At 42.9% G+C, this 12,559-nt stretch overlaps 1 long non-coding RNA gene across 1 annotated transcript; it reads right to left on the bottom strand.

The window, feature by feature from the left end:
* Nucleotides 1–8,034: 8,034 nt before the first annotated feature.
* On the bottom strand, nt 8,035–9,708 carry LOC311118711. The gene is made up of 3 exons (XR_014611841.1): nt 9,558–9,708; nt 9,366–9,434; nt 8,035–9,271 (listed from the first exon to the last, which is right to left on the bottom strand). It is a non-coding gene; the product is annotated as an uncharacterized lncRNA (long non-coding RNA).
* Nucleotides 9,709–12,559: the final 2,851 nt, after the last annotated feature.

A 12,559-nucleotide genomic window follows, 5' to 3' on the forward strand; every position in this document is an offset into this window, starting at 1 on the left:
CAGATATAGTGTAGTGCCAAGAGGAGTTATTAACCCAGTCAGATATAGTGGTGAGAGGAGGTATTAACCCAGTCAGATATAGTGTAGTGGTGAGAGGAGTTATTAACCCAGTCAGATATAGTGTAGTGGTAAGATGAGTTATTAACCCAGTCAGATATAGTGTAGTGGTAAGAGGAGTTATTAACCAGTCAGATATAGTGCAGTGGTGAGAGGAGTTATTAACCCAGTCAGATATAGTGTAGTGGTAAGAGGAGTTATTAACCCAGTCAGATATAGTGTAGTGGTAAGAGGAGTTATTAACCCAGTCAGATATAGTGTAGTGGTAAGAGGAGGTATTAACCCAGTCAGATATAGTGGTAAGAGGAGTTATTAACCAGTCAGATATAGTGTAGTGGTGAGAGGAGTTATTAACCCAGTCAGATATAGTGTAGTGGTGAGAGGAGTTATTAACCAGTCAGATATAGTGTAGTGGTAAGAGGAGGTATTAACCCAGTCAGATATAGTGTAGTGGTAAGAGGAGTTATTAACCAGTCAGATATAGTGTAGTGGTAAGAGGAGTTATTAACCCAGTCAGATACAGTGTAGTGGTAAGAGGAGTTATTAACCAGTCAGATATAGTGTAGTGGTAAGAGGAGTTATTAACCCAGTCAGATATAGTGTAGTGGTGAGAGGAGTTATTAACCCAGTCAGATATAGTGTAGTGGTAAGAGGAGGTATTAACCCAGTCAGATATAGTGTAGTGGTAAGAGGAGTTATTAACCCAGTCAGATATAGTGTAGTGGTAAGAGGAGTTATTAACCAGTCAGATATAGTGTAGTGGTAAGAGGAGTTATTAACCAGTCAGATATAGTGTAGTGGTAAGAGGAGTTATTAACCAGTCAGATATAGTGTAGTGGTAAGAGGAGTTATTAACCCAGTCAGATATAGTGTAGTGGTAAGAGGAGGTATTAACCAGTCAGATATAGTGGTGAGAGGAGTTATTAACCAGTCAGATATAGTGTAGTGGTAAGAGGAGTTATTAACCCAGTCAGATATAGTGTAGTGGTAAGAGGAGGTATTAACCAGTCAGATATAGTGTAGTGGTGAGAGGAGTTATTAACCAGTCAGATATAGTGTAGTGGTAAGAGGAGTTATTAACCCAGTCAGATATAGTGTAGTGGTAAGAGGAGGTATTAACCCAGTCAGATATAGTGTAGTGGTAAGAGGAGTTATTAACCCAGTCAGATATAGTGTAGTGGTAAGAGGAGGTATTAACCCAGTCAGATATAGTGTAGTGGTAAGAGGAGTTATTAACCCAGTCAGATATAGTGTAGTGGTAAGAGGAGTTATTAACCAGTCAGATATAGTGTAGTGGTAAGAGGAGTTATTAACCAGTCAGATATAGTGTAGTGGTAAGAGGAGTTATTAACCAGTCAGATATAGTGTAGTGGTAAGAGGAGTTATTAACCCAGTCAGATATAGTGTAGTGGTGAGAGGAGTTATTAACCAGTCAGATATAGTGTAGTGGTAAGAGGAGTTATTAACCCAGTCAGATATAGTGTAGTGGTAAGAGGAGTTATTAACCCAGTCAGATATAGTGTAGTGGTAAGAGGAGTTATTAACCCAGTCAGATATAGTGTAGTGGTAAGAGGAGTTATTAACCCAGTCAGATATAGTGTAGTGGTAAGAGGAGTTATTAACCCAGTCAGATATAGTGTAGTGGTAAGAGGAGTTATTAACCCAGTCAGATATAGTGTAGTGGTAAGAGGAGTTATTAACCCAGTCAGATATAGTGTAGTGGTGAGAGGAGTTATTAACCAGTCAGATATAGTGTAGTGGTAAGAGGAGTTATTAACCCAGTCAGATATAGTGTAGTGGTAAGAGGAGTTATTAACCAGTCAGATATAGTGTAGTGGTAAGAGGAGTTATTAACCAGTCAGATATAGTGTAGTGCCAAGAGGAGTTATTAACCAGTCAGATATAGTGTAGTGGTAAGAGGAGGTATTAACCCAGTCAGATATAGTGTAGTGGTAAGAGGAGGTATTAACCCAGTCAGATATAGTGTAGTGGTAAGAGGAGTTATTTACCCAGTCAGATATAGTGTAGTGGTAAGAGGAGTTATTAACCCAGTCAGATATAGTGTAGTGGTGAGAGGAGTTATTAACCAGTCAGATATAGTGTAGTGGTAAGAGGTGTTATTAACCAGTCAGATATAGTGTAGTGGTAAGAGGAGTTATTAACCAGTCAGATATAGTGGTGAGAGGAGGTATTAACCCAGTCAGATATATTGTAGTGGTAAGAGGAGGTATTAACCCAGTCAGATATAGTGGTGAGAGGAGGTATTAACCCAGTCAGATATATTGTAGTGGTAAGAGGAGGTATTAACCCAGTCAGATATAGTGGTGAGAGGAGGTATTAACCCAGTCAGATATATTGTAGTGGTAAGAGGAGTTATTAACCCAGTCAGATATAGTGGTGAGAGGAGGTATTAACCCAGTCAGATATATTGTAGTGGTAAGAGGAGGTATTAACCCAGTCAGATATAGTGTAGTGGTAAGAGGAGTTATTAACCCAGTCAGATATAGTGTAGTGGTAAGAGGAGGTATTAACCAGTCAGATATAGTGGTAAGAGGAGTTATTAACCAGTCAGATATAGTGCAGTGGTGAGAGGAGTTATTAACCCAGTCAGATATAGTGGTAAGAGGAGTTATTAACCAGTCAGATATAGTGTAGTGGTAAGAGGAGTTATTAACCCAGTCAGATATAGTGTAGTGGTAAGAGGAGTTATTAACCCAGTCAGATATAGTGGTAAGAGGAGTTATTAACCCAGTCAGATATAGTGTAGTGGTAAGAGGAGGTATTAACCAGTCAGATATAGTGGTAAGAGGAGTTATTAACCAGTCAGATATAGTGTAGTGGTAAGAGGAGTTATTAACCCAGTCAGATATAGTGTAGTGGTAAGAGGAGTTATTAACCCAGTCAGATATAGTGGTAAGAGGAGTTATTTACCCAGTCAGATATAGTGTAGTGGTAAGAGGAGTTATTAACCAGTCAGATATAGTGTAGTGGTAAGAGGAGTTATTAACCAGTCAGATATAGTGTAGTGGTAAGAGGAGGTATTAACCAGTCAGATATAGTGTAGTGGTAAGAGGAGTTATTAACCAGTCAGATATAGTGTAGTGGTAAGAGGAGTTATTAACCCAGTCAGATATAGTGTAGTGGTAAGAGGAGTTATTAACCCAGTCAGATATAGTGTAGTGCCAAGAGGAGTTATTAACCCAGTCAGATATAGTGGTGAGAGGAGGTATTAACCCAGTCAGATATAGTGTAGTGGTGAGAGGAGTTATTAACCCAGTCAGATATAGTGTAGTGGTAAGAGGAGTTATTAACCCAGTCAGATATAGTGTAGTGGTAAGAGGAGTTATTAACCAGTCAGATATAGTGCAGTGGTGAGAGGAGTTATTAACCCAGTCAGATATAGTGTAGTGGTAAGAGGAGTTATTAACCCAGTCAGATATAGTGTAGTGGTAAGAGGAGTTATTAACCCAGTCAGATATAGTGTAGTGGTAAGAGGAGGTATTAACCCAGTCAGATATAGTGGTAAGAGGAGTTATTAACCAGTCAGATATAGTGTAGTGGTGAGAGGAGTTATTAACCAGTCAGATATAGTGGTAAGAGGAGGTATTAACCCAGTCAGATATAGTGGTAAGAGGAGTTATTAACCAGTCAGATATAGTGTAGTGGTGAGAGGAGTTATTAACCAGTCAGATATAGTGGTAAGAGGAGTTATTAACCAGTCAGATATAGTGTAGTGGTAAGAGGAGTTATTAACCCAGTCAGATATAGTGTAGTGGTAAGAGGAGTTATTAACCAGTCAGATATAGTGTAGTGGTGAGAGGAGTTATTAACCCAGTCAGATATAGTGTAGTGGTAAGAGGTGTTATTAACCAGTCAGATATAGTGTAGTGGTAAGAGGAGTTATTAACCCAGTCAGATATAGTGTAGTGGTGAGAGGAGTTATTAACCAGTCAGATATAGTGTAGTGGTAAGAGGAGGTATTAACCCAGTCAGATATAGTGTAGTGGTAAGAGGAGTTATTAACCAGTCAGATATAGTGTAGTGGTAAGAGGAGTTATTAACCCAGTCAGATATAGTGTAGTGGTAAGAGGAGGTATTAACCAGTCAGATATAGACCTGTATGCTCTTGTTGGCTGGTCCTCACTACATATTCGTCGCCAAACCCACTGGCTCCAGGTCATCTATAAATCACTGCTAGGCAAATCCCTGTCTTATCTTAGCTCACTGGTCACCATAGCAACACCCACCCGGAGTCTGCGCTCCAGCAGGTATGTCTCACTGGTCATCCCCAAAGCCAACACCTCCTTTGGCAGCCATTCCTTCCAGTTTTCTGCTGCCAATGACTGGAACGAACTGCAAAAATCTCTGAAGCTGGAGACTCTTATCTCCCTCAATAACTTTAAGCATCAGTTGTCAGAGCACCTTACCGATCACTGCACCTGTACACAGCCTTTCTGAAATTAGCCCACCCAACTACCTCATCCCCATATTGTTATTTATTTTGCTAATTTGCACCCCAGTATCTCTATTTGCACATCATCTTTTGCACATCTATCATTCCAGTATTATACGAAATTGTAACTATTTTGCACTATGGCCTATTTATTGCCTTACCTCCATAACTTACTACATTCGCACACACTCTCTCTACTATTATTCTGACATTTCACTTTCTTAAAATAAAGTGGTGATCCTAACTGACTTAAGACAGGGAATTTTTATTAGGAATAAATGTCAGGAATTGTGAAAAACTGAGTTCAAATGTATTTGGCTAAGGTGTATGTAAACTTCCGACTTCAACTGTAGATGGTCCTTGTGCCCAGAGTTTGGGATCTACCATTGAAGTTGTTCAGGAGGGCAAACTTGATTAAGTATCTTATTACAAAACAGTTGTCGTTTTTGTGTGACATTTTATTTTATAAGGTAATCACGTGTGTTACAGGAGGGGGTCGCAGTTCCGGATGACCCACTAGGTGTCATCCTCCGACAACCTTAGGCACCTCCTCACTCACAGTCGGGACTAATCATCTTCCTATTGGTGTCACCTGTGTCTATCTGATTCCCCCTGTGTATTTATGCCCTCACTTCCCTGTGTTCCCTTGCTCAGTTTTCTCTGCTAGTTTCACTATGCCAAGCAGTACTAATCAGTGTCTGATCGCGGGACGTATGGACAGGTACGTGAGAAGTGTTCTCCCTGTTTATTTATTATTTCAGTCATAGTTAGTATTTCGTATTTTTGGCTGTCTGCCTGTTTTTTTTAGTCTTATTTGCTCCACCTTTCTTTTTTGTGTAAAGTTCGTTATTTTGTTTTTCCTGGCTTCGGGACCATCAGTAAAGTTCCTTGTTTCACCATCTCTGCCTACTGCCTACTGTCTAACCTGCACCGCGCCTGGGTCACACCTCACACCAACCCTTACAACGTGAAGTGCTTTTCAGATCATTGATTGATATAACTGAACTTAACTGGAAATCACATTTCTTAGTCACATTTTGTATCATAGACAACAACATATCAGAAAATAATCAAAGGGGTGATTGGGTCAGAGTACAGTGTGGTTGGGCTGATGTCTGACAAATTCTAAACTCAGCAAAAAAAGAAACATCCCTTTTTCAGGACCCTGTCTTTCAAAGATCATTCGTAAAAGTCCAAATAACTTCACAGATCTTCATTGTATGCTTCCCATGCTTGTTCAATTAACCATTAACAATTAATGAACATGCACCTGTGGAACGGTCGTTAAGACACTAACAGCTTACAGACGTAGGGAATTAAGGTCACAGTTATGAAAACTTAGGACACTAAAGAGGCCTTTCTACTGACTCTGAAAAACACCAAAAGAAAGATGCCCAGGGTCTCTGCTCATTTGCGTGAACGTGCAGATGAGCAGGGACCCTGGGCACACACCTTATTCGTAGGCATCGAAGGAGGAGGTCGTCGGGTAAGCTTGGCGTCGGGTAAGCTTGGCTTTATACATAGCTTGGGCTTTGTCGAGTAAGGCTTAAACTATGTATTTAGATTGTAGTTAGGTATTGTAGGTAGTTATCGTGGGTTGTTGTATGTAATTATTGTAGGTTAAAACTCTGTACAAGTTCCTTTTGTTATGATCGGCAGTGACTTTACATAATGGTGTTATTCGAGAGCCCTTTTCTACAGCGTGCTTTGTCATCCATCATCATCATCATCATCATCATCAATCATGTGTGGTTTCTTGATGTGGGTCTTTGGAGTTGAGTTATACAATACATTCACTTTTCAAAGCCAAACTTTTCAAACAGTAACTTTTCAAAGCCCAGAACTTTCTTCATGATGAATTGTCAGAAGGTGTGTGTTGCTCTTCAGTACATCTGTAAAGCTCAGATCTTAAGGCTGTAATATAATACTGTGTTCTAAAAAAAGGCCCTGGAATAATATTAATGTCTGGCCCAGCCCTCCACAGTGTCATGAGGGTCGGAAGTACGTTCCGCTCGAGATTCGGGATCGACTCATTTACTGGGCTCACACGTCACCCTCCTCTGGACATCCGGGTATTGGCCGGACAAATATAAGGTCAATGGTGTCAATGATTGTTTATAGTCACCCCTTACAAAACCAATTACTCTGGTAATTTCAATTGCTCTCAACAAGCAATCTGCAGGGAGGGAGGGAGAGGGAGACGGAGACAGAGACGTAGAGTTAGAGAGGGACAGGGAGGAAGGGAGGTTTCATTGAATGGGATGCATGGCTGATAGCAGTGGTGATAAGATGCCTTCCTCACAAGAGCAGTGGTAACTCCACTTCTTCCTCCAGGTTTCCCATCCTCTGGAAAAGACGTCCGCTGTCCCACGTCCCCCTTCACATTCCGACGGGGGTGGAGGAGCTTTTAAAGTAATACCTCACCGCTCTCTTAACAAGCTGACTGGAGTCTTCCCCCCACCATTTCTCAATCCTTTTCCTGTCCACTACACTGACTGGAGTCACATTTGGAGGAGAGGGGACAGAGACTAGGGCCCTTGATCCCTCTGTACTCTTCACTTCAAATTGTTACATATATTATCAACATGGTGTACACACACTTAATGTACACATACTGTACTGTATGAACATTGTTGCCCCTTGGTGTGTCTGAAATAGGAAAAGTCAACAAAGAAATGGACCTTCCACACAAGGGCCTAATTCTGTTGTGGTTTGATTAATTGAACTTCAAGACGGCTGACAACTATCTAGAGACATCGCATCCATGTTACTGCTCAATTAATCGCTGAATTAAAGATGATGGATTGTAGAGTCAGGTGGGACTGAAAATAGCCTAGGCGTAAAAGCAGGAAGTGAGGGGGGAGAAGAGCAGTAAAGACGTTATAGACGATGGCGTGATCCTTGGCCTCAGCAATAACACAAACAGCTGAACTAGAGCTGTTCAGCTTGAGCATAAATGCTTCTCAGGCGATAATGGGAGAATTTACGAGCCACTTTATATCTGCGATAAAGTTCCAAACGAGTGGTCGAAACCGCACTCCTTATCTGTGCCCAACTAAACATCTGTTTGCTCAGGTAACCTCCTCATTAAACTCAGTTAGAACTGCACACACAGTGCATGACACACGTTCTTTGACGTCACTCTGTAAGTAATTATATAAGATACAGTTGAAGTCGGAAGTTTACATACACCTTAGCCAAATACATTTATAATATATAATAATATGCCATTTAGCAGACGCTTTTATCCAAAGCGACTTACAGTCATGCGTGCATACATTTTTTTGTGTATGGGTGGTCCCGGGGATCGAACCCACTACCTTGGCGTTTCAAGCGCCGTGCTCTACCAGCTGAGCTACAGAGGACCACCATTTAAAATCAGTTTTTCACAATTCCTGACATTTAAACCTAGTAAAAATTCCCTGTTTTAGGTCAGTTAGGATCACCACTTTATTTTAAGAATGTGAATATTTATTTAAGCTTTTATTTTTTAAATAATTGTACTGGGTGCCTTTCACTTTTACATTAGTCATTTTCTATTAAGGAATCTTTAATTTTACTCAAGTATGAGAATTGACTACTTTTTCCACCACTGTTCTAATGTTCCATATGCGCCACAGTTTGAACAGACATTTTGTAACTGCGTAGGCTCACGTTGTCCTTCTGCGCTCATCTCCTCGTCGTCCCACGTTGTCCTTCTGCGCTCATCTCGTTGTCGTCCCACGTTGTCCTTCTGTGCTCATCTTGTCGTCGTCCCACATTGTCCTTCTGCGCTCATCTCGTCGTCGTCCCACGTTGTCCTTCTGCGCTCATCTCGTCGTCGTCCCACGTTGTCCTTCTGCGATCATCTCGTCGTCGTCCCTCTTTGTCCTTCTGCGATCATCTCGTCGTCCCACGTTGTCCTTCTGCGCTCATCTCGTCGTCCTTCTGCGCTCATCTCGTCGTCGTCCCACGTTGTTCTTCTGCGCTCATCTCCTCGTCGTCCCACGTTGTCCTTCTGCGCTCATCTCGTCGTCGTGCCACGTTGTCCTTCTGCGCTCATCTCGTCGTCGTCCAACGTTGTCCTTCTGCGATCATCTCGTCGTCGTCCCACGTTGTCCTTCTGCGATCATCTCGTCGTCGTCCCACGTTGTCCTTCTGCGCTCATCTCGTCGTCGTCCCACGTTGTCCTTCTGCGCTCATCTCGTCGTTGTCCCACGTTGTCCTTCTGCGCTCATCTCGTCAACTTCCGTCCCAGTCTCAAATCTCTGGAAGACTGGAACAGGTTTCCCTCAAGGATTTCCCTGTATTTAGCGCCATCCATCATTCCTTCAATTCTGACCAGTTTCCCAGTCCCTGCCGATGAAAAACATCCCCACAGCATGATGCTGCCACCACCATGCTTCACTGTGGGGATGGTGTTCTCGAGGTGTTGGGTTTGCGCCAGACATAGCGTTTTCCTTGATTGCCAAAAAGCTCAATTTTAGTCTCCTCTGACCAGAGTACCTACTTCCATATGTTTGCGGAGTCTCCCACATGCCTTTTGGTTAACACCAAATGTGTTTGCTTATTTTTTTTCTTTAAGCAATGGCTTTTTTTCTGGCCACTCTTCCGTAAAGCCCAGCTCTGTGGAGTGTACGGCTTAAAGAGCATTAGGGGTTTCATCTTCAAGTGAGCATGGCTGGCAATGTTACCTTCAGACATCTTCCTCAAGTGTCCAAATGCTTACTCTGGAGTACTGCATCTTGTCCACAACGTCATCACTGGTGAGAGGGATAAGACCTGAAAATGTGATCATAGTTAGTGATCAGTGCAATATCGGCATACAGAAGACACCAGAAGGGACAAAAACAAAGATGTATAATACACTACATACCCACTCTGTGAGCAATGAACTCATCGTGGATAACAGAAGAATTTGCATCAATTTGAATCCAATCAATAGCTGAAATGAGACATGAGATGAACACTTACATTAACCATTGCGGCGAGGACATGGATCTTACAAGTCTACTACACATTCATAATGTTATTAATAAGAACAAGCACAGGAGATAGATTATCTTACCTATTGTTGCAACCTCTGACATAAAGACACGTCGGATGGAATTTGCAACCCTGTATAATCAGACAACACATGTGAAAGAACACGTTAACATTGTAACTTCAGCCAATAGCAATCTCATGTAATATTTAAGCTTATGATCCAGCTAGCCCTCTGGGATGATGAGCAGGCACTACGACCCAGCACTAGTCTCGAAAAAATCCCAGACCTGCACAATATATACAAAAGTATTTGATCAAATATGTATCTGAACTTCTAAGTCATAAGATAAAGTTTAACAGTAAATTAACTATGTACATACAGTAGTCAAATACAACTGAATCATGATTGACCTTTACAGTAATAAGAGGGGTGCTTGAAGAATGTTGATTTAATGGGCAGATATTTACTCAATGCAGATAACATACTTAACGTGATTATACTGTGTATGGCGATTATAGACCATACTGAACAGGATATTCTTCATTAGGCTTCTCCCTCTTTATTCTTACATTTATTTTAAGCGCTTTGAGATTCTATGAAAAGCGCTATAGAAACGTAATAAAATATTATTATTATTATTAAATGCCTACCATGCACACATTCCAAACTCTATTTGAAACCTCTGTTTTAGCCTATTGTAAACAGAAAAAGAAATGTGTTATTTTAGCTAAATGTTTTCATCCTATTTGGTATGGGTCTGCTGATAGTTTGTGTTTTTTGTAGAACTTTGTCCTGCCAGAGGTCTCAGTGTTTTGAGGACTAAGATGGATCCCTCTCTCCCTCTCTCCTTCCCCAGGTGATTGGCAGCTCACTGCTGTTCATCCATGATAAGCGGGGGCAGGCCAAGGTGTGGATGATAGACTTTGGGAAGACCACCCCTCTGCCTGAAGGACAGGTCCTGAGTCACAGGGCCACCTGGGAGGAGGGCAACCGCGAGGACGGCTACCTCTATGGCCTGGACCACCTCATAGACATTCTCACCCATATGGTGGTGACCCCAAAGCCAGAATCACTCTAAAAAGGGACGCCCTGTCACCTCTGTCACCCCCCCCCCCCCCCCCCCCCCTTCCCCAACTCAACCATAACCCCGACAAGACCACCACCTCGCACTACAGTGACACCTTTGGTGTTGCCAAAAAGCTACCCCTCTCTCCCTCCCTCCCTTATTCCCCTTCTCCACTGGCCCCAGAAATCAAACTGTAACCACACAAGTGAAATATGATCACTGTTTTGTGTAAACTTGTAGATTCTGTACATACTGCTGTACAGTGTGTTTCTGTACTGTTGAGACCATGGGTTAGGTTAGGTTAGGTTCTTTCTCTGCAGCTAGTCCCGTGACAACCCTTCTTGAGATTGTTTTGTTTTATGACAGTTAACATTTTTTTATTTTGGTGTTAGCTAACAGTGTGTATCACTTCAGTTACAACTTCTATGGTGCTTGGCCTTGTGGTAAAAGCGAGACATTTGAAATAGTTGTATTCAGCATTGTGGCACTTCCTGTGTTTATAAACTTACATACAATTTAACATTAACAGAAAATGTCAAGGGTCAATATGACCCTTTTTAGCTGATAGGATTGTCATAATCCATGTTGTTTGTTGAATTTCTATTTGTAATATCGAGAAGCTCTCCAACACGTTGAAGGCCTCTTCTCCTCACACCCCTTTCTCCCGGGCTGCTGCTTTTGACTCTGTGAGGTCGATCCTCAGGAGAATCAGCCAGTCCTTCTCCCTGGATGACCTCAAGACCCCTTTTTTTATGAGCTCTGTCTGTGCCTTTGTGGCGGACGAGGTGAAAAGCTACTTCCAGCCTAATAATATCATGTAATTTTATTGGACTAAATGCAGTTTGTATGTGCTGCCCTGCCCTGCCCTGATCAATTTAAATAATAGACAGTGCTTTTCCCTCAAAATATATGTGTCATGGAGCAACTGCCTTTTATTTAGGACTCCATCCTAGCTGGAGGGGTGCTACAGGACCAAGCCTGGCCTGCTGAGGAGTGATGGACTCCATCCTAGCTGGAGGGGTGCTACAGGACCAAGCCTGGCCTGCTGAGGAGTGATGGACTCCATCATAGCTGGAGGGGTGCTACAGGACCAAGCCTGGCCTGCTGAGGAGTGATGGACTCCATCCTAGCTGGAGGGGTGCTACAGGACCAAGCCTGGCCTGCTGAGGAGTGATGGACTCCATCCTAGCTGGAGGGGTGCTACAGGACCAAGCCTGGCCTGCTGAGGAGTGATGGACTCCATCCTAGCTGGAGGGGTGCTACAGGACCAAGCCTGGCCTGCTGAGGAGTGATGGACTCCATCCTAGCTGGAGGGGTGCTACAGGACCAAGCCTGGCCTGCTGAGGAGTGATGGACTCCATCCTAGCTGGAGGGGTGCTACAGGACCAAGCCTGGCCTGCTGAGGAGTGATGGACTCCATCCTAGCTGGAGGGGTGCTACAGGACCAAGCCTGGCCTGCTGAGGAGTGATGGACTCCATCCTAGCTGGAGGGGTGCTACAGGACCAAGCCTGGCCTGCTGAGGAGTGATGGACTCCATCCTAGCTGGAGGGGTGCTACAGGACCAAGCCTGGCCTGCTGAGGAGTGATGGACTCCATCCTAGCTGGAGGGGTGCTACAGGACCAAGCCTGGCCTGCTGAGGAGTGATGGACTCCATCCTAGCTGGAGGGGTGCTACAGGACCAAGCCTGGCCTGCTGAGGAGTGATGGACTCTTCTAGTCATGACATATATGCAGCCTACTCAATCACTTTCTATAGCTACTGTTTACAGGCCTCCTGGGCCGTATACAACATTCCTCGCTGAGTTCCCTGTATTCCTATCAGACCTTGTAGTCATTGTAGATAATATTCTAATTTTTGGTTAACTTCAATATTCATATGGAAAAGTCCACAGACCAACTCCAAAAGGCTTTCAGAGCCATCATCGACTCAGTGGGTTTTGTCCAACATGTCTCCGGACCTACTCATTGCCACAGTCATACCCTGGATCTAGTTTTGTCCCGTGGAATAAATATTGT

Source organism: Coregonus lavaretus, assembly GCF_964263955.1.
Source record: "Coregonus lavaretus genome assembly, contig: HAP1_SCAFFOLD_1460, whole genome shotgun sequence".
NCBI classification, from domain to species: domain Eukaryota; kingdom Metazoa; phylum Chordata; class Actinopteri; order Salmoniformes; family Salmonidae; genus Coregonus; species Coregonus lavaretus.